Raw genomic sequence first — 20,594 nt, 5'->3', positions numbered from 1 at the left:
TAAAACTTATCATATATTAGGACAATGAATGTATCAGAAGGTGCGATTGAGATGTTTGCCTATGTATTTGTTTATTTTTTTATATATGGCTGATTAATCTGTTCATGAAATTTCCATTTTGAGACCTGTTGCATTAAAATATGTCCTGCTTGCAGAATATATAAGCATTTTCACTGCGTTGGCCGGGAATCGAACCCGGGTCAACTGCTTGGGAAGCAGCTATGCTCACCACTATACCACCAACGCCCTCTGATGTGTGTGCTCTCGGTTCTAAATATTACGTTCCCGAAATCAATGACTATCTTGCAACAGCTTCAATGGTGCATTTGGTTTCGATACCAACATGAGAAGTAGTAGAACGTTTTTTGCAGAGGGTAAGGAACTGGGGATTGAAACCAAGGACAAAGTTGTGCAGAAGAGAAGAAATGAAATGCAACAGTACAAAAAGTAGAAATCAGCATATATAGGCAGCATGGGAAGCAAAGCAGGGAAGAGAAAGAGAGAACATTCCATGAAATGCCCAGGAGATAGATAAGAGCAGAAAAAAAAGGGAAGAATGAAATTCAAAGCATGCCCAGAAAGTTGTGTGAAGCTCCCACCAGTCATTTATGGTTATAGTTGTGTGTCTTTACTTTCAAAGTACAGGGTTGATCCTTTCACGAACACTCTTGTATTACACAGACACAGATAGTTGAGAAGTCTTTTCTCACATAGCTGGCACAAGCTTGCGCTTTTCCTTTCTGGCAGTGTGGAAATGACAGCTTGGTCCTTGGAAGGAAAGTCAAGCAAAATTAGCAGAGGATGGTTTCGATCCATCGACCTCTGGGTTATGGGCCCAGCACGCTTCCGCTGCGCCACTCTGCTCGTTCATGAAGGTGATCTCTTTATGCAGATGAGGAGGCATTCAGCGGAGTGAAGTGGCATTGGTCGGGCTCTCACCTCATTTGCCTAATTATATCGCAAGGCATGCTGGGTGCAGAAAATCTTCATCTTCCCCTCTCACAATCAGTCATAACTGATAGTCCAGACCCTCTTACGCACTAGCCGTTTCAGGCCTTTATCAAGACAGCAGCTCTCCAACACTCTCTGTCTCTCTCTCTCTGTGATCCTAGTGCTAGCATGCTCAGGATTTGGCTTTACCTGGGAGCCAGAGATCTACCCGGTGAGGGCTTGCCCGGTGTAAGGCTTTTGAGCGTTTGGGAGCGTTCGGTACATGAGAGGACGTTGGACTGGAAACTATGCAAATTTGAAGCATCCAACCTTCCTGCTGCAGTCGGGGGCTCTTTCCATGGACATCTGCCTTTTGGATTCCTCTAAACTTGCCCTCTGATGAAACATTTTTTGAGCTGCAGTTACCTCCGACGTCTACAAGGTGGCGCTACATTCAGGTGAGGGCACAAGTATGCACAAAATGTTGGCGACTTTCACCAGATTTATCGATGGATCTTGCATATTGTTTTCAGAGGCTAGATATTGCCTAGGAAATGGTTTTTAACATAGAGATGCTGGAGTTATAATGTGTGGTCGGGCCTCAGCCCTTTCATTGTCTGCCCACTGTAAATATTTTTTACCAGCACATGTGAGTGGTGACTCTGCTTTATGAAACTTATCATATATTAGGACAATGAATATAGCAGAAGGGGCGATTGAGATGCTTGCCTACATATTTGTTTATTTTTTATATAACGGCTGATTAATCTGTTCATTATATTTCCATTTTGTGACATGTTGCATTAAAATATATCCTGCTTGCAGAATATATAAGTATTTGTACTGCGTTGGCCGGGAATCGAACCCGGGTCAACTGCTTGGAAGGCAGCTATGCTCACCACTATACCACCAACGCCCTCTGATCTGTGCGCTCTCGGTTCTTAACATTAGGATCCTGAGTTCAATGACTATCTTGCACCAGCTTCAATGGTGCATTTGGTTTAGATACCAACATGAAAAGCAATAGAAAGTTTTTTGCAGAGGGTAAGGAACTGGGATTGAAACCAAGGACAAAGCTGTGCAGAAGAGAAGAATGGAAAGCTGCATTACAAATAATAGATAAGAATATATAGAGGCAGCATGGGAAGCAAAACAGGGAAGAGAAATACAGAACATTCAATTAAATGCCCAGGAGATAGATAAGAGCAGAACAAAAAGGAAAGAATGAAATTCAAAGCCTGCCCATAAAAGTGTTTGAAGGTCCCACCAGTCATTTATGCTTATTATTGTGTGTCTTTACTTTCAAAGTACAGGGTGGATCATTTGATGATCCCTCTCTTGTATTTCAGCAGACACAGATATTTGACAAGTATTTTCTCACATAGCTGGCACAAGCTTGTGCTTTTCCTTGCTGGCAGCGTGGAAATGACAGCTTGGTCCTTGGAAGGAAAGTCAAGCAAAATTAGCAGAGGATGGTTTCGATCCATCGACCTCTGGGTTATGGGCCCAGCACGCTTCCGCTGCGCCACTCTGCTCTGTTGTGAAAGTGTTCTTTTTATGCAGATAGGGAGCATTAAGCAGAGTAGCGTGGGATTGGTACGGCTCTCACCTCATTTGCCTAAGTATATTGCAAGGCATGCTGGGTACAGAAAAACTTCATCTTCCCCTCTCACAATCAGTCATAACTGAAAGTCAGACACTCTTAGGCACTAGCCGTTTCAGACCTTTATCAAGACAGCATGTCATGAACCCTCTCTCTCTCTCTCTGTGATCCTAGCACTAGCATGCTCAGGATTTGGCTTTACCTGGGAGCCAGAGATCTACCCGGTGAGGGCTTGCCCGGTGTGAGGCTTTTGAGCGTTTGGGAGCGTTCGGGACGTGAGTGGACGTTGGACAGGAAACTCTGCGAATTTGAAGCATCCAACATTCCTGCTGCAGTGAGCGGCTCTTTCCATGGACATCTGCCTCTAGGATTCCTCTCAACTTGCCTTCTGATAAAACATTTTGTGAGCAGCAATTACCTTCGACAGCTACAAGGTGGCGCTACATTCTGGTAAGTGCACAAGTATGCACAAAATGTTAGGGACTTTTGCCAGATTTATCGGTGGATCTTGCATATTTTTTTCAGAGGCTAGATATTGCCTAGAAATGCTTTTTAACATAGAGATGTTGGAGTTATAATGTCTGGTCGGGCCTCAGCCCTTCCATTGTTTGCCCACTGTAACATATTTATTACCAGCACATGTGAGTTGTGACTCTGCTTTATAAAACTTATCATATATTAGGACAATGAATGTATCAGAAGGTGCGATTGAGATGTTTGCCTATGTATTTGTTTATTTTTTTATATATGGCTGATTAATCTGTTCATGAAATTTCCATTTTGAGACCTGTTGCATTAAAATATGTCCTGCTTGCAGAATATATAAGCATTTTCACTGCGTTGGCCGGGAATCGAACCCGGGTCAACTGCTTGGGAAGCAGCTATGCTCACCACTATACCACCAACGCCCTCTGATGTGTGTGCTCTCGGTTCTAAATATTACGTTCCCGAAATCAATGACTATCTTGCAACAGCTTCAATGGTGCATTTGGTTTCGATACCAACATGAGAAGTAGTAGAACGTTTTTTGCAGAGGGTAAGGAACTGGGGATTGAAACCAAGGACAAAGTTGTGCAGAAGAGAAGAAATGAAATGCAACAGTACAAAAAGTAGAAATCAGCATATATAGGCAGCATGGGAAGCAAAGCAGGGAAGAGAAAGAGAGAACATTCCATGAAATGCCCAGGAGATAGATAAGAGCAGAAAAAAAAGGGAAGAATGAAATTCAAAGCATGCCCAGAAAGTTGTGTGAAGCTCCCACCAGTCATTTATGGTTATAGTTGTGTGTCTTTACTTTCAAAGTACAGGGTTGATCCTTTCACGAACACTCTTGTATTACACAGACACAGATAGTTGAGAAGTCTTTTCTCACATAGCTGGCACAAGCTTGCGCTTTTCCTTTCTGGCAGTGTGGAAATGACAGCTTGGTCCTTGGAAGGAAAGTCAAGCAAAATTAGCAGAGGATGGTTTCGATCCATCGACCTCTGGGTTATGGGCCCAGCACGCTTCCGCTGCGCCACTCTGCTCGTTCATGAAGGTGATCTCTTTATGCAGATGAGGAGGCATTCAGCGGAGTGAAGTGGCATTGGTCGGGCTCTCACCTCATTTGCCTAATTATATCGCAAGGCATGCTGGGTGCAGAAAATCTTCATCTTCCCCTCTCACAATCAGTCATAACTGATAGTCCAGACCCTCTTACGCACTAGCCGTTTCAGGCCTTTATCAAGACAGCAGCTCTCCAACACTCTCTGTCTCTCTCTCTCTGTGATCCTAGTGCTAGCATGCTCAGGATTTGGCTTTACCTGGGAGCCAGAGATCTACCCGGTGAGGGCTTGCCCGGTGTAAGGCTTTTGAGCGTTTGGGAGCGTTCGGTACATGAGAGGACGTTGGACTGGAAACTATGCAAATTTGAAGCATCCAACCTTCCTGCTGCAGTCGGGGGCTCTTTCCATGGACATCTGCCTTTTGGATTCCTCTAAACTTGCCCTCTGATGAAACATTTTTTGAGCTGCAGTTACCTCCGACGTCTACAAGGTGGCGCTACATTCAGGTGAGGGCACAAGTATGCACAAAATGTTGGCGACTTTCACCAGATTTATCGATGGATCTTGCATATTGTTTTCAGAGGCTAGATATTGCCTAGGAAATGGTTTTTAACATAGAGATGCTGGAGTTATAATGTGTGGTCGGGCCTCAGCCCTTTCATTGTCTGCCCACTGTAAATATTTTTTACCAGCACATGTGAGTGGTGACTCTGCTTTATGAAACTTATCATATATTAGGACAATGAATATAGCAGAAGGGGCGATTGAGATGCTTGCCTACATATTTGTTTATTTTTTATATAACGGCTGATTAATCTGTTCATTATATTTCCATTTTGTGACATGTTGCATTAAAATATATCCTGCTTGCAGAATATATAAGTATTTGTACTGCGTTGGCCGGGAATCGAACCCGGGTCAACTGCTTGGAAGGCAGCTATGCTCACCACTATACCACCAACGCCCTCTGATCTGTGCGCTCTCGGTTCTTAACATTAGGATCCTGAGTTCAATGACTATCTTGCACCAGCTTCAATGGTGCATTTGGTTTAGATACCAACATGAAAAGCAATAGAAAGTTTTTTGCAGAGGGTAAGGAACTGGGATTGAAACCAAGGACAAAGCTGTGCAGAAGAGAAGAATGGAAAGCTGCATTACAAATAATAGATAAGAATATATAGAGGCAGCATGGGAAGCAAAACAGGGAAGAGAAATACAGAACATTCAATTAAATGCCCAGGAGATAGATAAGAGCAGAACAAAAAGGAAAGAATGAAATTCAAAGCCTGCCCATAAAAGTGTTTGAAGGTCCCACCAGTCATTTATGCTTATTATTGTGTGTCTTTACTTTCAAAGTACAGGGTGGATCATTTGATGATCCCTCTCTTGTATTTCAGCAGACACAGATATTTGACAAGTATTTTCTCACATAGCTGGCACAAGCTTGTGCTTTTCCTTGCTGGCAGCGTGGAAATGACAGCTTGGTCCTTGGAAGGAAAGTCAAGCAAAATTAGCAGAGGATGGTTTCGATCCATCGACCTCTGGGTTATGGGCCCAGCACGCTTCCGCTGCGCCACTCTGCTCTGTTGTGAAAGTGTTCTTTTTATGCAGATAGGGAGCATTAAGCAGAGTAGCGTGGGATTGGTACGGCTCTCACCTCATTTGCCTAAGTATATTGCAAGGCATGCTGGGTACAGAAAAACTTCATCTTCCCCTCTCACAATCAGTCATAACTGAAAGTCAGACACTCTTAGGCACTAGCCGTTTCAGACCTTTATCAAGACAGCATGTCATGAACCCTCTCTCTCTCTCTCTGTGATCCTAGCACTAGCATGCTCAGGATTTGGCTTTACCTGGGAGCCAGAGATCTACCCGGTGAGGGCTTGCCCGGTGTGAGGCTTTTGAGCGTTTGGGAGCGTTCGGGACGTGAGTGGACGTTGGACAGGAAACTCTGCGAATTTGAAGCATCCAACATTCCTGCTGCAGTGAGCGGCTCTTTCCATGGACATCTGCCTCTAGGATTCCTCTCAACTTGCCTTCTGATAAAACATTTTGTGAGCAGCAATTACCTTCGACAGCTACAAGGTGGCGCTACATTCTGGTAAGTGCACAAGTATGCACAAAATGTTAGGGACTTTTGCCAGATTTATCGGTGGATCTTGCATATTTTTTTCAGAGGCTAGATATTGCCTAGAAATGCTTTTTAACATAGAGATGTTGGAGTTATAATGTCTGGTCGGGCCTCAGCCCTTCCATTGTTTGCCCACTGTAACATATTTATTACCAGCACATGTGAGTTGTGACTCTGCTTTATAAAACTTATCATATATTAGGACAATGAATGTATCAGAAGGTGCGATTGAGATGTTTGCCTATGTATTTGTTTATTTTTTTATATATGGCTGATTAATCTGTTCATGAAATTTCCATTTTGAGACCTGTTGCATTAAAATATGTCCTGCTTGCAGAATATATAAGCATTTTCACTGCGTTGGCCGGGAATCGAACCCGGGTCAACTGCTTGGGAAGCAGCTATGCTCACCACTATACCACCAACGCCCTCTGATGTGTGTGCTCTCGGTTCTAAATATTACGTTCCCGAAATCAATGACTATCTTGCAACAGCTTCAATGGTGCATTTGGTTTCGATACCAACATGAGAAGTAGTAGAACGTTTTTTGCAGAGGGTAAGGAACTGGGGATTGAAACCAAGGACAAAGTTGTGCAGAAGAGAAGAAATGAAATGCAACAGTACAAAAAGTAGAAATCAGCATATATAGGCAGCATGGGAAGCAAAGCAGGGAAGAGAAAGAGAGAACATTCCATGAAATGCCCAGGAGATAGATAAGAGCAGAAAAAAAAGGGAAGAATGAAATTCAAAGCATGCCCAGAAAGTTGTGTGAAGCTCCCACCAGTCATTTATGGTTATAGTTGTGTGTCTTTACTTTCAAAGTACAGGGTTGATCCTTTCACGAACACTCTTGTATTACACAGACACAGATAGTTGAGAAGTCTTTTCTCACATAGCTGGCACAAGCTTGCGCTTTTCCTTTCTGGCAGTGTGGAAATGACAGCTTGGTCCTTGGAAGGAAAGTCAAGCAAAATTAGCAGAGGATGGTTTCGATCCATCGACCTCTGGGTTATGGGCCCAGCACGCTTCCGCTGCGCCACTCTGCTCGTTCATGAAGGTGATCTCTTTATGCAGATGAGGAGGCATTCAGCGGAGTGAAGTGGCATTGGTCGGGCTCTCACCTCATTTGCCTAATTATATCGCAAGGCATGCTGGGTGCAGAAAATCTTCATCTTCCCCTCTCACAATCAGTCATAACTGATAGTCCAGACCCTCTTACGCACTAGCCGTTTCAGGCCTTTATCAAGACAGCAGCTCTCCAACACCCTCTGTCTCTCTCTCTCTGTGATCCTAGTGCTAGCATGCTCAGGATTTGGCTTTACCTGGGAGCCAGAGATCTACCCGGTGAGGGCTTGCCCGGTGTAAGGCTTTTGAGCGTTTGGGAGCGTTCGGTACATGAGAGGACGTTGGACTGGAAACTATGCAAATTTGAAGCATCCAACCTTCCTGCTGCAGTCGGGGGCTCTTTCCATGGACATCTGCCTTTTGGATTCCTCTAAACTTGCCCTCTGATGAAACATTTTTTGAGCTGCAGTTACCTCCGACGTCTACAAGGTGGCGCTACATTCAGGTGAGGGCACAAGTATGCACAAAATGTTGGCGACTTTCACCAGATTTATCGATGGATCTTGCATATTGTTTTCAGAGGCTAGATATTGCCTAGGAAATGGTTTTTAACATAGAGATGCTGGAGTTATAATGTGTGGTCGGGCCTCAGCCCTTTCATTGTCTGCCCACTGTAAATATTTTTTACCAGCACATGTGAGTGGTGACTCTGCTTTATGAAACTTATCATATATTAGGACAATGAATATAGCAGAAGGGGCGATTGAGATGCTTGCCTACATATTTGTTTATTTTTTATATAACGGCTGATTAATCTGTTCATTATATTTCCATTTTGTGACATGTTGCATTAAAATATATCCTGCTTGCAGAATATATAAGTATTTGTACTGCGTTGGCCGGGAATCGAACCCGGGTCAACTGCTTGGAAGGCAGCTATGCTCACCACTATACCACCAACGCCCTCTGATCTGTGCGCTCTCGGTTCTTAACATTAGGATCCTGAGTTCAATGACTATCTTGCACCAGCTTCAATGGTGCATTTGGTTTAGATACCAACATGAAAAGCAATAGAAAGTTTTTTGCAGAGGGTAAGGAACTGGGATTGAAACCAAGGACAAAGCTGTGCAGAAGAGAAGAATGGAAAGCTGCATTACAAATAATAGATAAGAATATATAGAGGCAGCATGGGAAGCAAAACAGGGAAGAGAAATACAGAACATTCAATTAAATGCCCAGGAGATAGATAAGAGCAGAACAAAAAGGAAAGAATGAAATTCAAAGCCTGCCCATAAAAGTGTTTGAAGGTCCCACCAGTCATTTATGCTTATTATTGTGTGTCTTTACTTTCAAAGTACAGGGTGGATCATTTGATGATCCCTCTCTTGTATTTCAGCAGACACAGATATTTGACAAGTATTTTCTCACATAGCTGGCACAAGCTTGTGCTTTTCCTTGCTGGCAGCGTGGAAATGACAGCTTGGTCCTTGGAAGGAAAGTCAAGCAAAATTAGCAGAGGATGGTTTCGATCCATCGACCTCTGGGTTATGGGCCCAGCACGCTTCCGCTGCGCCACTCTGCTCTGTTGTGAAAGTGTTCTTTTTATGCAGATAGGGAGCATTAAGCAGAGTAGCGTGGGATTGGTACGGCTCTCACCTCATTTGCCTAAGTATATTGCAAGGCATGCTGGGTACAGAAAAACTTCATCTTCCCCTCTCACAATCAGTCATAACTGAAAGTCAGACACTCTTAGGCACTAGCCGTTTCAGACCTTTATCAAGACAGCATGTCATGAACCCTCTCTCTCTCTCTCTGTGATCCTAGCACTAGCATGCTCAGGATTTGGCTTTACCTGGGAGCCAGAGATCTACCCGGTGAGGGCTTGCCCGGTGTGAGGCTTTTGAGCGTTTGGGAGCGTTCGGGACGTGAGTGGACGTTGGACAGGAAACTCTGCGAATTTGAAGCATCCAACATTCCTGCTGCAGTGAGCGGCTCTTTCCATGGACATCTGCCTCTAGGATTCCTCTCAACTTGCCTTCTGATAAAACATTTTGTGAGCAGCAATTACCTTCGACAGCTACAAGGTGGCGCTACATTCTGGTAAGTGCACAAGTATGCACAAAATGTTAGGGACTTTTGCCAGATTTATCGGTGGATCTTGCATATTTTTTTCAGAGGCTAGATATTGCCTAGAAATGCTTTTTAACATAGAGATGTTGGAGTTATAATGTCTGGTCGGGCCTCAGCCCTTCCATTGTTTGCCCACTGTAACATATTTATTACCAGCACATGTGAGTTGTGACTCTGCTTTATAAAACTTATCATATATTAGGACAATGAATGTATCAGAAGGTGCGATTGAGATGTTTGCCTATGTATTTGTTTATTTTTTTATATATGGCTGATTAATCTGTTCATGAAATTTCCATTTTGAGACCTGTTGCATTAAAATATGTCCTGCTTGCAGAATATATAAGCATTTTCACTGCGTTGGCCGGGAATCGAACCCGGGTCAACTGCTTGGGAAGCAGCTATGCTCACCACTATACCACCAACGCCCTCTGATGTGTGTGCTCTCGGTTCTAAATATTACGTTCCCGAAATCAATGACTATCTTGCAACAGCTTCAATGGTGCATTTGGTTTCGATACCAACATGAGAAGTAGTAGAACGTTTTTTGCAGAGGGTAAGGAACTGGGGATTGAAACCAAGGACAAAGTTGTGCAGAAGAGAAGAAATGAAATGCAACAGTACAAAAAGTAGAAATCAGCATATATAGGCAGCATGGGAAGCAAAGCAGGGAAGAGAAAGAGAGAACATTCCATGAAATGCCCAGGAGATAGATAAGAGCAGAAAAAAAAGGGAAGAATGAAATTCAAAGCATGCCCAGAAAGTTGTGTGAAGCTCCCACCAGTCATTTATGGTTATAGTTGTGTGTCTTTACTTTCAAAGTACAGGGTTGATCCTTTCACGAACACTCTTGTATTACACAGACACAGATAGTTGAGAAGTCTTTTCTCACATAGCTGGCACAAGCTTGCGCTTTTCCTTTCTGGCAGTGTGGAAATGACAGCTTGGTCCTTGGAAGGAAAGTCAAGCAAAATTAGCAGAGGATGGTTTCGATCCATCGACCTCTGGGTTATGGGCCCAGCACGCTTCCGCTGCGCCACTCTGCTCGTTCATGAAGGTGATCTCTTTATGCAGATGAGGAGGCATTCAGCGGAGTGAAGTGGCATTGGTCGGGCTCTCACCTCATTTGCCTAATTATATCGCAAGGCATGCTGGGTGCAGAAAATCTTCATCTTCCCCTCTCACAATCAGTCATAACTGATAGTCCAGACCCTCTTACGCACTAGCCGTTTCAGGCCTTTATCAAGACAGCAGCTCTCCAACACTCTCTGTCTCTCTCTCTCTGTGATCCTAGTGCTAGCATGCTCAGGATTTGGCTTTACCTGGGAGCCAGAGATCTACCCGGTGAGGGCTTGCCCGGTGTAAGGCTTTTGAGCGTTTGGGAGCGTTCGGTACATGAGAGGACGTTGGACTGGAAACTATGCAAATTTGAAGCATCCAACCTTCCTGCTGCAGTCGGGGGCTCTTTCCATGGACATCTGCCTTTTGGATTCCTCTAAACTTGCCCTCTGATGAAACATTTTTTGAGCTGCAGTTACCTCCGACGTCTACAAGGTGGCGCTACATTCAGGTGAGGGCACAAGTATGCACAAAATGTTGGCGACTTTCACCAGATTTATCGATGGATCTTGCATATTGTTTTCAGAGGCTAGATATTGCCTAGGAAATGGTTTTTAACATAGAGATGCTGGAGTTATAATGTGTGGTCGGGCCTCAGCCCTTTCATTGTCTGCCCACTGTAAATATTTTTTACCAGCACATGTGAGTGGTGACTCTGCTTTATGAAACTTATCATATATTAGGACAATGAATATAGCAGAAGGGGCGATTGAGATGCTTGCCTACATATTTGTTTATTTTTTATATAACGGCTGATTAATCTGTTCATTATATTTCCATTTTGTGACATGTTGCATTAAAATATATCCTGCTTGCAGAATATATAAGTATTTGTACTGCGTTGGCCGGGAATCGAACCCGGGTCAACTGCTTGGAAGGCAGCTATGCTCACCACTATACCACCAACGCCCTCTGATCTGTGCGCTCTCGGTTCTTAACATTAGGATCCTGAGTTCAATGACTATCTTGCACCAGCTTCAATGGTGCATTTGGTTTAGATACCAACATGAAAAGCAATAGAAAGTTTTTTGCAGAGGGTAAGGAACTGGGATTGAAACCAAGGACAAAGCTGTGCAGAAGAGAAGAATGGAAAGCTGCATTACAAATAATAGATAAGAATATATAGAGGCAGCATGGGAAGCAAAACAGGGAAGAGAAATACAGAACATTCAATTAAATGCCCAGGAGATAGATAAGAGCAGAACAAAAAGGAAAGAATGAAATTCAAAGCCTGCCCATAAAAGTGTTTGAAGGTCCCACCAGTCATTTATGCTTATTATTGTGTGTCTTTACTTTCAAAGTACAGGGTGGATCATTTGATGATCCCTCTCTTGTATTTCAGCAGACACAGATATTTGACAAGTATTTTCTCACATAGCTGGCACAAGCTTGTGCTTTTCCTTGCTGGCAGCGTGGAAATGACAGCTTGGTCCTTGGAAGGAAAGTCAAGCAAAATTAGCAGAGGATGGTTTCGATCCATCGACCTCTGGGTTATGGGCCCAGCACGCTTCCGCTGCGCCACTCTGCTCTGTTGTGAAAGTGTTCTTTTTATGCAGATAGGGAGCATTAAGCAGAGTAGCGTGGGATTGGTACGGCTCTCACCTCATTTGCCTAAGTATATTGCAAGGCATGCTGGGTACAGAAAAACTTCATCTTCCCCTCTCACAATCAGTCATAACTGAAAGTCAGACACTCTTAGGCACTAGCCGTTTCAGACCTTTATCAAGACAGCATGTCATGAACCCTCTCTCTCTCTCTCTGTGATCCTAGCACTAGCATGCTCAGGATTTGGCTTTACCTGGGAGCCAGAGATCTACCCGGTGAGGGCTTGCCCGGTGTGAGGCTTTTGAGCGTTTGGGAGCGTTCGGGACGTGAGTGGACGTTGGACAGGAAACTCTGCGAATTTGAAGCATCCAACATTCCTGCTGCAGTGAGCGGCTCTTTCCATGGACATCTGCCTCTAGGATTCCTCTCAACTTGCCTTCTGATAAAACATTTTGTGAGCAGCAATTACCTTCGACAGCTACAAGGTGGCGCTACATTCTGGTAAGTGCACAAGTATGCACAAAATGTTAGGGACTTTTGCCAGATTTATCGGTGGATCTTGCATATTTTTTTCAGAGGCTAGATATTGCCTAGAAATGCTTTTTAACATAGAGATGTTGGAGTTATAATGTCTGGTCGGGCCTCAGCCCTTCCATTGTTTGCCCACTGTAACATATTTATTACCAGCACATGTGAGTTGTGACTCTGCTTTATAAAACTTATCATATATTAGGACAATGAATGTATCAGAAGGTGCGATTGAGATGTTTGCCTATGTATTTGTTTATTTTTTTATATATGGCTGATTAATCTGTTCATGAAATTTCCATTTTGAGACCTGTTGCATTAAAATATGTCCTGCTTGCAGAATATATAAGCATTTTCACTGCGTTGGCCGGGAATCGAACCCGGGTCAACTGCTTGGGAAGCAGCTATGCTCACCACTATACCACCAACGCCCTCTGATGTGTGTGCTCTCGGTTCTAAATATTACGTTCCCGAAATCAATGACTATCTTGCAACAGCTTCAATGGTGCATTTGGTTTCGATACCAACATGAGAAGTAGTAGAACGTTTTTTGCAGAGGGTAAGGAACTGGGGATTGAAACCAAGGACAAAGTTGTGCAGAAGAGAAGAAATGAAATGCAACAGTACAAAAAGTAGAAATCAGCATATATAGGCAGCATGGGAAGCAAAGCAGGGAAGAGAAAGAGAGAACATTCCATGAAATGCCCAGGAGATAGATAAGAGCAGAAAAAAAAGGGAAGAATGAAATTCAAAGCATGCCCAGAAAGTTGTGTGAAGCTCCCACCAGTCATTTATGGTTATAGTTGTGTGTCTTTACTTTCAAAGTACAGGGTTGATCCTTTCACGAACACTCTTGTATTACACAGACACAGATAGTTGAGAAGTCTTTTCTCACATAGCTGGCACAAGCTTGCGCTTTTCCTTTCTGGCAGTGTGGAAATGACAGCTTGGTCCTTGGAAGGAAAGTCAAGCAAAATTAGCAGAGGATGGTTTCGATCCATCGACCTCTGGGTTATGGGCCCAGCACGCTTCCGCTGCGCCACTCTGCTCGTTCATGAAGGTGATCTCTTTATGCAGATGAGGAGGCATTCAGCGGAGTGAAGTGGCATTGGTCGGGCTCTCACCTCATTTGCCTAATTATATCGCAAGGCATGCTGGGTGCAGAAAATCTTCATCTTCCCCTCTCACAATCAGTCATAACTGATAGTCCAGACCCTCTTACGCACTAGCCGTTTCAGGCCTTTATCAAGACAGCAGCTCTCCAACACTCTCTGTCTCTCTCTCTCTGTGATCCTAGTGCTAGCATGCTCAGGATTTGGCTTTACCTGGGAGCCAGAGATCTACCCGGTGAGGGCTTGCCCGGTGTAAGGCTTTTGAGCGTTTGGGAGCGTTCGGTACATGAGAGGACGTTGGACTGGAAACTATGCAAATTTGAAGCATCCAACCTTCCTGCTGCAGTCGGGGGCTCTTTCCATGGACATCTGCCTTTTGGATTCCTCTAAACTTGCCCTCTGATGAAACATTTTTTGAGCTGCAGTTACCTCCGACGTCTACAAGGTGGCGCTACATTCAGGTGAGGGCACAAGTATGCACAAAATGTTGGCGACTTTCACCAGATTTATCGATGGATCTTGCATATTGTTTTCAGAGGCTAGATATTGCCTAGGAAATGGTTTTTAACATAGAGATGCTGGAGTTATAATGTGTGGTCGGGCCTCAGCCCTTTCATTGTCTGCCCACTGTAAATATTTTTTACCAGCACATGTGAGTGGTGACTCTGCTTTATGAAACTTATCATATATTAGGACAATGAATATAGCAGAAGGGGCGATTGAGATGCTTGCCTACATATTTGTTTATTTTTTATATAACGGCTGATTAATCTGTTCATTATATTTCCATTTTGTGACATGTTGCATTAAAATATATCCTGCTTGCAGAATATATAAGTATTTGTACTGCGTTGGCCGGGAATCGAACCCGGGTCAACTGCTTGGAAGGCAGCTATGCTCACCACTATACCACCAACGCCCTCTGATCTGTGCGCTCTCGGTTCTTAACATTAGGATCCTGAGTTCAATGACTATCTTGCACCAGCTTCAATGGTGCATTTGGTTTAGATACCAACATGAAAAGCAATAGAAAGTTTTTTGCAGAGGGTAAGGAACTGGGATTGAAACCAAGGACAAAGCTGTGCAGAAGAGAAGAATGGAAAGCTGCATTACAAATAATAGATAAGAATATATAGAGGCAGCATGGGAAGCAAAACAGGGAAGAGAAATACAGAACATTCAATTAAATGCCCAGGAGATAGATAAGAGCAGAACAAAAAGGAAAGAATGAAATTCAAAGCCTGCCCATAAAAGTGTTTGAAGGTCCCACCAGTCATTTATGCTTATTATTGTGTGTCTTTACTTTCAAAGTACAGGGTGGATCATTTGATGATCCCTCTCTTGTATTTCAGCAGACACAGATATTTGACAAGTATTTTCTCACATAGCTGGCACAAGCTTGTGCTTTTCCTTGCTGGCAGCGTGGAAATGACAGCTTGGTCCTTGGAAGGAAAGTCAAGCAAAATTAGCAGAGGATGGTTTCGATCCATCGACCTCTGGGTTATGGGCCCAGCACGCTTCCGCTGCGCCACTCTGCTCTGTTGTGAAAGTGTTCTTTTTATGCAGATAGGGAGCATTAAGCAGAGTAGCGTGGGATTGGTACGGCTCTCACCTCATTTGCCTAAGTATATTGCAAGGCATGCTGGGTACAGAAAAACTTCATCTTCCCCTCTCACAATCAGTCATAACTGAAAGTCAGACACTCTTAGGCACTAGCCGTTTCAGACCTTTATCAAGACAGCATGTCATGAACCCTCTCTCTCTCTCTCTGTGATCCTAGCACTAGCATGCTCAGGATTTGGCTTTACCTGGGAGCCAGAGATCTACCCGGTGAGGGCTTGCCCGGTGTGAGGCTTTTGAGCGTTTGGGAGCGTTCGGGACGTGAGTGGACGTTGGACAGGAAACTCTGCGAATTTGAAGCATCCAACATTCCTGCTGCAGTGAGCGGCTCTTTCCATGGACATCTGCCTCTAGGATTCCTCTCAACTTGCCTTCTGATAAAACATTTTGTGAGCAGCAATTACCTTCGACAGCTACAAGGTGGCGCTACATTCTGGTAAGTGCACAAGTATGCACAAAATGTTAGGGACTTTTGCCAGATTTATCGGTGGATCTTGCATATTTTTTTCAGAGGCTAGATATTGCCTAGAAATGCTTTTTAACATAGAGATGTTGGAGTTATAATGTCTGGTCGGGCCTCAGCCCTTCCATTGTTTGCCCACTGTAACATATTTATTACCAGCACATGTGAGTTGTGACTCTGCTTTATAAAACTTATCATATATTAGGACAATGAATGTATCAGAAGGTGCGATTGAGATGTTTGCCTATGTATTTGTTTATTTTTTTATATATGGCTGATTAATCTGTTCATGAAATTTCCATTTTGAGACCTGTTGCATTAAAATATGTCCTGCTTGCAGAATATATAAGCATTTTCACTGCGTTGGCCGGGAATCGAACCCGGGTCAACTGCTTGGGAAGCAGCTATGCTCACCACTATACCACCAACGCCCTCTGATGTGTGTGCTCTCGGTTCTAAATATTACGTTCCCGAAATCAATGACTATCTTGCAACAGCTTCAATGGTGCATTTGGTTTCGATACCAACATGAGAAGTAGTAGAACGTTTTTTGCAGAGGGTAAGGAACTGGGGATTGAAACCAAGGACAAAGTTGTGCAGAAGAGAAGAAATGAAATGCAACAGTACAAAAAGTAGAAATCAGCATATATAGGCAGCATGGGAAGCAAAGCAGGGAAGAGAAAGAGAGAACATTCCATGAAATGCCCAGGAGATAGATAAGAGCAGAAAAAAAAGGGAAGAATGAAATTCAAAGCATGCCCAGAAAGTTGTGTGAAGCTCCCACCAGTCATTTATGGTTATAGTTGTGTGTCTTTACTTTCAAAGTACAGGGTTGATCCTTTCACGAACACTCTTGTATTACACAGACACAGATAGTTGAGAAGTCTTTTCTCACATAGCTGGCACAAGCTTGCGCTTTTCCTTTCTGGCAGTGTGGAAATGACAGCTTGGTCCTTGGAAGGAAAGTCAAGCAAAATTAGCAGAGGATGGTTTCGATCCATCGACCTCTGGGTTATGGGCCCAGCACGCTTCCGCTGCGCCACTCTGCTCGTTCATGAAGGTGATCTCTTTATGCAGATGAGGAGGCATTCAGCGGAGTGAAGTGGCATTGGTCGGGCTCTCACCTCATTTGCCTAATTATATCGCAAGGCATGCTGGGTGCAGAAAATCTTCATCTTCCCCTCTCACAATCAGTCATAACTGATAGTCCAGACCCTCTTACGCACTAGCCGTTTCAGGCCTTTATCAAGACAGCAGCTCTCCAACACTCTCTGTCTCTCTCTCTCTGTGATCCTAGTGCTAGCATGCTCAGGATTTGGCTTTACCTGGGAGCCAGAGATCTACCCGGTGAGGGCTTGCCCGGTGTAAGGCTTTTGAGCGTTTGGGAGCGTTCGGTACATGAGAGGACGTTGGACTGGAAACTATGCAAATTTGAAGCATCCAACCTTCCTGCTGCAGTCGGGGGCTCTTTCCATGGACATCTGCCTTTTGGATTCCTCTAAACTTGCCCTCTGATGAAACATTTTTTGAGCTGCAGTTACCTCCGACGTCTACAAGGTGGCGCTACATTCAGGTGAGGGCACAAGTATGCACAAAATGTTGGCGACTTTCACCAGATTTATCGATGGATCTTGCATATTGTTTTCAGAGGCTAGATATTGCCTAGGAAATGGTTTTTAACATAGAGATGCTGGAGTTATAATGTGTGGTCGGGCCTCAGCCCTTTCATTGTCTGCCCACTGTAAATATTTTTTACCAGCACATGTGAGTGGTGACTCTGCTTTATGAAACTTATCATATATTAGGACAATGAATATAGCAGAAGGGGCGATTGAGATGCTTGCCTACATATTTGTTTATTTTTTATATAACGGCTGATTAATCTGTTCATTATATTTCCATTTTGTGACATGTTGCATTAAAATATATCCTGCTTGCAGAATATATAAGTATTTGTACTGCGTTGGCCGGGAATCGAACCCGGGTCAACTGCTTGGAAGGCAGCTATGCTCACCACTATACCACCAACGCCCTCTGATCTGTGCGCTCTCGGTTCTTAACATTAGGATCCTGAGTTCAATGACTATCTTGCACCAGCTTCAATGGTGCATTTGGTTTAGATACCAACATGAAAAGCAATAGAAAGTTTTTTGCAGAGGGTAAGGAACTGGGATTGAAACCAAGGACAAAGCTGTGCAGAAGAGAAGAATGGAAAGCTGCATTACAAATAATAGATAAGAATATATAGAGGCAGCATGGGAAGCAAAACAGGGAAGAGAAATACAGAACATTCAATTAAATGCCCAGGAGATAGATAAGAGCAGAACAAAAAGGAAAGAATGAAATTCAAAGCCTGCCCATAAAAGTGTTTGAAGGTCCCACCAGTCATTTATGCTTATTATTGTGTGTCTTTACTTTCAAAGTACAGGGTGGATCATTTGATGATCCCTCTCTTGTATTTCAGCAGACACAGATATTTGACAAGTATTTTCTCACATAGCTGGCACAAGCTTGTGCTTTTCCTTGCTGGCAGCGTGGAAATGACAGCTTGGTCCTTGGAAGGAAAGTCAAGCAAAATTAGCAGAGGATGGTTTCGATCCATCGACCTCTGGGTTATGGGCCCAGCACGCTTCCGCTGCGCCACTCTGCTCTGTTGTGAAAGTGTTCTTTTTATGCAGATAGGGAGCATTAAGCAGAGTAGCGTGGGATTGGTACGGCTCTCACCTCATTTGCCTAAGTATATTGCAAGGCATGCTGGGTACAGAAAAACTTCATCTTCCCCTCTCACAATCAGTCATAACTGAAAGTCAGACACTCTTAGGCACTAGCCGTTTCAGACCTTTATCAAGACAGCATGTCATGAACCCTCTCTCTCTCTCTCTGTGATCCTAGCACTAGCATGCTCAGGATTTGGCTTTACCTGGGAGCCAGAGATCTACCCGGTGAGGGCTTGCCCGGTGTGAGGCTTTTGAGCGTTTGGGAGCGTTCGGGACGTGAGTGGACGTTGGACAGGAAACTCTGCGAATTTGAAGCATCCAACATTCCTGCTGCAGTGAGCGGCTCTTTCCATGGACATCTGCCTCTAGGATTCCTCTCAACTTGCCTTCTGATAAAACATTTTGTGAGCAGCAATTACCTTCGACAGCTACAAGGTGGCGCTACATTCTGGTAAGTGCACAAGTATGCACAAAATGTTAGGGACTTTTGCCAGATTTATCGGTGGATCTTGCATATTTTTTTCAGAGGCTAGATATTGCCTAGAAATGCTTTTTAACATAGAGATGTTGGAGTTATAATGTCTGGTCGGGCCTCAGCCCTTCCATTGTTTGCCCACTGTAACATATTTATTACCAGCACATGTGAGTTGTGACTCTGCTTTATAAAACTTATCATATATTAGGACAATGAATGTATCAGAAGGTGCGATTGAGATGTTTGCCTATGTATTTGTTTATTTTTTTATATATGGCTGATTAATCTGTTCATGAAATTTCCATTTTGAGACCTGTTGCATTAAAATATGTCCTGCTTGCAGAATATATAAGCATTTTCACTGCGTTGGCCGGGAATCGAACCCGGGTCAACTGCTTGGGAAGCAGCTATGCTCACCACTATACCACCAACGCCCTCTGATGTGTGTGCTCTCGGTTCTAAATATTACGTTCCCGAAATCAATGACTATCTTGCAACAGCTTCAATGGTGCATTTGGTTTCGATACCAACATGAGAAGTAGTAGAACGTTTTTTGCAGAGGGTAAGGAACTGGGGATTGAAACCAAGGACAAAGTTGTGCAGAAGAGAAGAAATGAAATGCAACAGTACAAAAAGTAGAAATCAGCATATATAGGCAGCATGGGAAGCAAAGCAGGGAAGAGAAAGAGAGAACATTCCATGAAATGCCCAGGAGATAGATAAGAGCAGAAAAAAAAGGGAAGAATGAAATTCAAAGCATGCCCAGAAAGTTGTGTGAAGCTCCCACCAGTCATTTATGGTTATAGTTGTGTGTCTTTACTTTCAAAGTACAGGGTTGATCCTTTCACGAACACTCTTGTATTACACAGACACAGATAGTTGAGAAGTCTTTTCTCACATAGCTGGCACAAGCTTGCGCTTTTCCTTTCTGGCAGTGTGGAAATGACAGCTTGGTCCTTGGAAGGAAAGTCAAGCAAAATTAGCAGAGGATGGTTTCGATCCATCGACCTCTGGGTTATGGGCCCAGCACGCTTCCGCTGCGCCACTCTGCTCGTTCATGAAGGTGATCTCTTTATGCAGATGAGGAGGCATTCAGCGGAGTGAAGTGGCATTGGTCGGGCTCTCACCTCATTTGCCTAATTATATCGCAAGGCATGCTGGGTGCAGAAAATCTTCATCTTCCCCTCTCACAATCAGTCATAACTGATAGTCCAGACCCTCTTACGCACTAGCCGTTTCAGGCCTTTATCAAGACAGCAGCTCTCCAACACTCTCTGTCTCTCTCTCTCTGTGATCCTAGTGCTAGCATGCTCAGGATTTGGCTTTACCTGGGAGCCAGAGATCTACCCGGTGAGGGCTTGCCCGGTGTAAGGCTTTTGAGCGTTTGGGAGCGTTCGGTACATGAGAGGACGTTGGACTGGAAACTATGCAAATTTGAAGCATCCAACCTTCCTGCTGCAGTCGGGGGCTCTTTCCATGGACATCTGCCTTTTGGATTCCTCTAAACTTGCCCTCTGATGAAACATTTTTTGAGCTGCAGTTACCTCCGACGTCTACAAGGTGGCGCTACATTCAGGTGAGGGCACAAGTATGCACAAAATGTTGGCGACTT

The 20,594-nt window shown here is 43.9% G+C and overlaps 26 non-coding genes across 26 annotated transcripts; all 26 read right to left on the bottom strand.

Annotated features, from left to right (window-relative positions):
* Positions 1–174: 174 nt before the first annotated feature.
* On the bottom strand, positions 175–246 carry TRNAG-CCC (transfer RNA glycine (anticodon CCC)). The gene has a single exon. It is a non-coding gene; the product is annotated as a tRNA-Gly (tRNA).
* Positions 247–792: 546 nt separating this feature from the next.
* TRNAM-CAU (transfer RNA methionine (anticodon CAU)) lies at positions 793–864 on the bottom strand. The gene has a single exon. It is a non-coding gene; the product is annotated as a tRNA-Met (tRNA).
* A 910-nt stretch (positions 865–1,774) lies between these two features.
* On the bottom strand, positions 1,775–1,846 carry TRNAG-UCC (transfer RNA glycine (anticodon UCC)). Its single transcript has one exon. It is a non-coding gene; the product is annotated as a tRNA-Gly (tRNA).
* Positions 1,847–2,393: 547 nt separating this feature from the next.
* On the bottom strand, positions 2,394–2,465 carry TRNAM-CAU (transfer RNA methionine (anticodon CAU)). The gene has a single exon. It is a non-coding gene; the product is annotated as a tRNA-Met (tRNA).
* A 904-nt stretch (positions 2,466–3,369) lies between these two features.
* Positions 3,370–3,441, bottom strand: TRNAG-CCC (transfer RNA glycine (anticodon CCC)). The gene has a single exon. It is a non-coding gene; the product is annotated as a tRNA-Gly (tRNA).
* Positions 3,442–3,987: 546 nt separating this feature from the next.
* TRNAM-CAU (transfer RNA methionine (anticodon CAU)) lies at positions 3,988–4,059 on the bottom strand. Its single transcript has one exon. It is a non-coding gene; the product is annotated as a tRNA-Met (tRNA).
* Positions 4,060–4,969: 910 nt separating this feature from the next.
* TRNAG-UCC (transfer RNA glycine (anticodon UCC)) lies at positions 4,970–5,041 on the bottom strand. The gene has a single exon. It is a non-coding gene; the product is annotated as a tRNA-Gly (tRNA).
* Positions 5,042–5,588: 547 nt separating this feature from the next.
* Positions 5,589–5,660, bottom strand: TRNAM-CAU (transfer RNA methionine (anticodon CAU)). Its single transcript has one exon. It is a non-coding gene; the product is annotated as a tRNA-Met (tRNA).
* A 904-nt stretch (positions 5,661–6,564) lies between these two features.
* TRNAG-CCC (transfer RNA glycine (anticodon CCC)) lies at positions 6,565–6,636 on the bottom strand. Its single transcript has one exon. It is a non-coding gene; the product is annotated as a tRNA-Gly (tRNA).
* Positions 6,637–7,182: 546 nt separating this feature from the next.
* On the bottom strand, positions 7,183–7,254 carry TRNAM-CAU (transfer RNA methionine (anticodon CAU)). Its single transcript has one exon. It is a non-coding gene; the product is annotated as a tRNA-Met (tRNA).
* A 910-nt stretch (positions 7,255–8,164) lies between these two features.
* TRNAG-UCC (transfer RNA glycine (anticodon UCC)) lies at positions 8,165–8,236 on the bottom strand. Its single transcript has one exon. It is a non-coding gene; the product is annotated as a tRNA-Gly (tRNA).
* A 547-nt stretch (positions 8,237–8,783) lies between these two features.
* Positions 8,784–8,855, bottom strand: TRNAM-CAU (transfer RNA methionine (anticodon CAU)). The gene has a single exon. It is a non-coding gene; the product is annotated as a tRNA-Met (tRNA).
* Positions 8,856–9,759: 904 nt separating this feature from the next.
* On the bottom strand, positions 9,760–9,831 carry TRNAG-CCC (transfer RNA glycine (anticodon CCC)). The gene has a single exon. It is a non-coding gene; the product is annotated as a tRNA-Gly (tRNA).
* Positions 9,832–10,377: 546 nt separating this feature from the next.
* TRNAM-CAU (transfer RNA methionine (anticodon CAU)) lies at positions 10,378–10,449 on the bottom strand. Its single transcript has one exon. It is a non-coding gene; the product is annotated as a tRNA-Met (tRNA).
* A 910-nt stretch (positions 10,450–11,359) lies between these two features.
* Positions 11,360–11,431, bottom strand: TRNAG-UCC (transfer RNA glycine (anticodon UCC)). Its single transcript has one exon. It is a non-coding gene; the product is annotated as a tRNA-Gly (tRNA).
* A 547-nt stretch (positions 11,432–11,978) lies between these two features.
* Positions 11,979–12,050, bottom strand: TRNAM-CAU (transfer RNA methionine (anticodon CAU)). Its single transcript has one exon. It is a non-coding gene; the product is annotated as a tRNA-Met (tRNA).
* A 904-nt stretch (positions 12,051–12,954) lies between these two features.
* Positions 12,955–13,026, bottom strand: TRNAG-CCC (transfer RNA glycine (anticodon CCC)). Its single transcript has one exon. It is a non-coding gene; the product is annotated as a tRNA-Gly (tRNA).
* A 546-nt stretch (positions 13,027–13,572) lies between these two features.
* TRNAM-CAU (transfer RNA methionine (anticodon CAU)) lies at positions 13,573–13,644 on the bottom strand. Its single transcript has one exon. It is a non-coding gene; the product is annotated as a tRNA-Met (tRNA).
* A 910-nt stretch (positions 13,645–14,554) lies between these two features.
* On the bottom strand, positions 14,555–14,626 carry TRNAG-UCC (transfer RNA glycine (anticodon UCC)). Its single transcript has one exon. It is a non-coding gene; the product is annotated as a tRNA-Gly (tRNA).
* A 547-nt stretch (positions 14,627–15,173) lies between these two features.
* TRNAM-CAU (transfer RNA methionine (anticodon CAU)) lies at positions 15,174–15,245 on the bottom strand. The gene has a single exon. It is a non-coding gene; the product is annotated as a tRNA-Met (tRNA).
* Positions 15,246–16,149: 904 nt separating this feature from the next.
* On the bottom strand, positions 16,150–16,221 carry TRNAG-CCC (transfer RNA glycine (anticodon CCC)). Its single transcript has one exon. It is a non-coding gene; the product is annotated as a tRNA-Gly (tRNA).
* Positions 16,222–16,767: 546 nt separating this feature from the next.
* On the bottom strand, positions 16,768–16,839 carry TRNAM-CAU (transfer RNA methionine (anticodon CAU)). The gene has a single exon. It is a non-coding gene; the product is annotated as a tRNA-Met (tRNA).
* A 910-nt stretch (positions 16,840–17,749) lies between these two features.
* TRNAG-UCC (transfer RNA glycine (anticodon UCC)) lies at positions 17,750–17,821 on the bottom strand. The gene has a single exon. It is a non-coding gene; the product is annotated as a tRNA-Gly (tRNA).
* Positions 17,822–18,368: 547 nt separating this feature from the next.
* On the bottom strand, positions 18,369–18,440 carry TRNAM-CAU (transfer RNA methionine (anticodon CAU)). The gene has a single exon. It is a non-coding gene; the product is annotated as a tRNA-Met (tRNA).
* A 904-nt stretch (positions 18,441–19,344) lies between these two features.
* Positions 19,345–19,416, bottom strand: TRNAG-CCC (transfer RNA glycine (anticodon CCC)). Its single transcript has one exon. It is a non-coding gene; the product is annotated as a tRNA-Gly (tRNA).
* Positions 19,417–19,962: 546 nt separating this feature from the next.
* On the bottom strand, positions 19,963–20,034 carry TRNAM-CAU (transfer RNA methionine (anticodon CAU)). Its single transcript has one exon. It is a non-coding gene; the product is annotated as a tRNA-Met (tRNA).
* Between the last annotated feature and the right edge of the window lie 560 nt (positions 20,035–20,594).

Source organism: Lissotriton vulgaris, unplaced genomic scaffold (assembly GCF_964263255.1).
Source record: "Lissotriton vulgaris unplaced genomic scaffold, aLisVul1.2 SCAFFOLD_975, whole genome shotgun sequence".
Classification (NCBI taxonomy): Eukaryota; Metazoa; Chordata; class Amphibia; order Caudata; family Salamandridae; genus Lissotriton; species Lissotriton vulgaris.
Note: the sequence above shows the minus strand (reverse complement) of the source record. Positions and strands in the feature narration are given on the sequence as shown.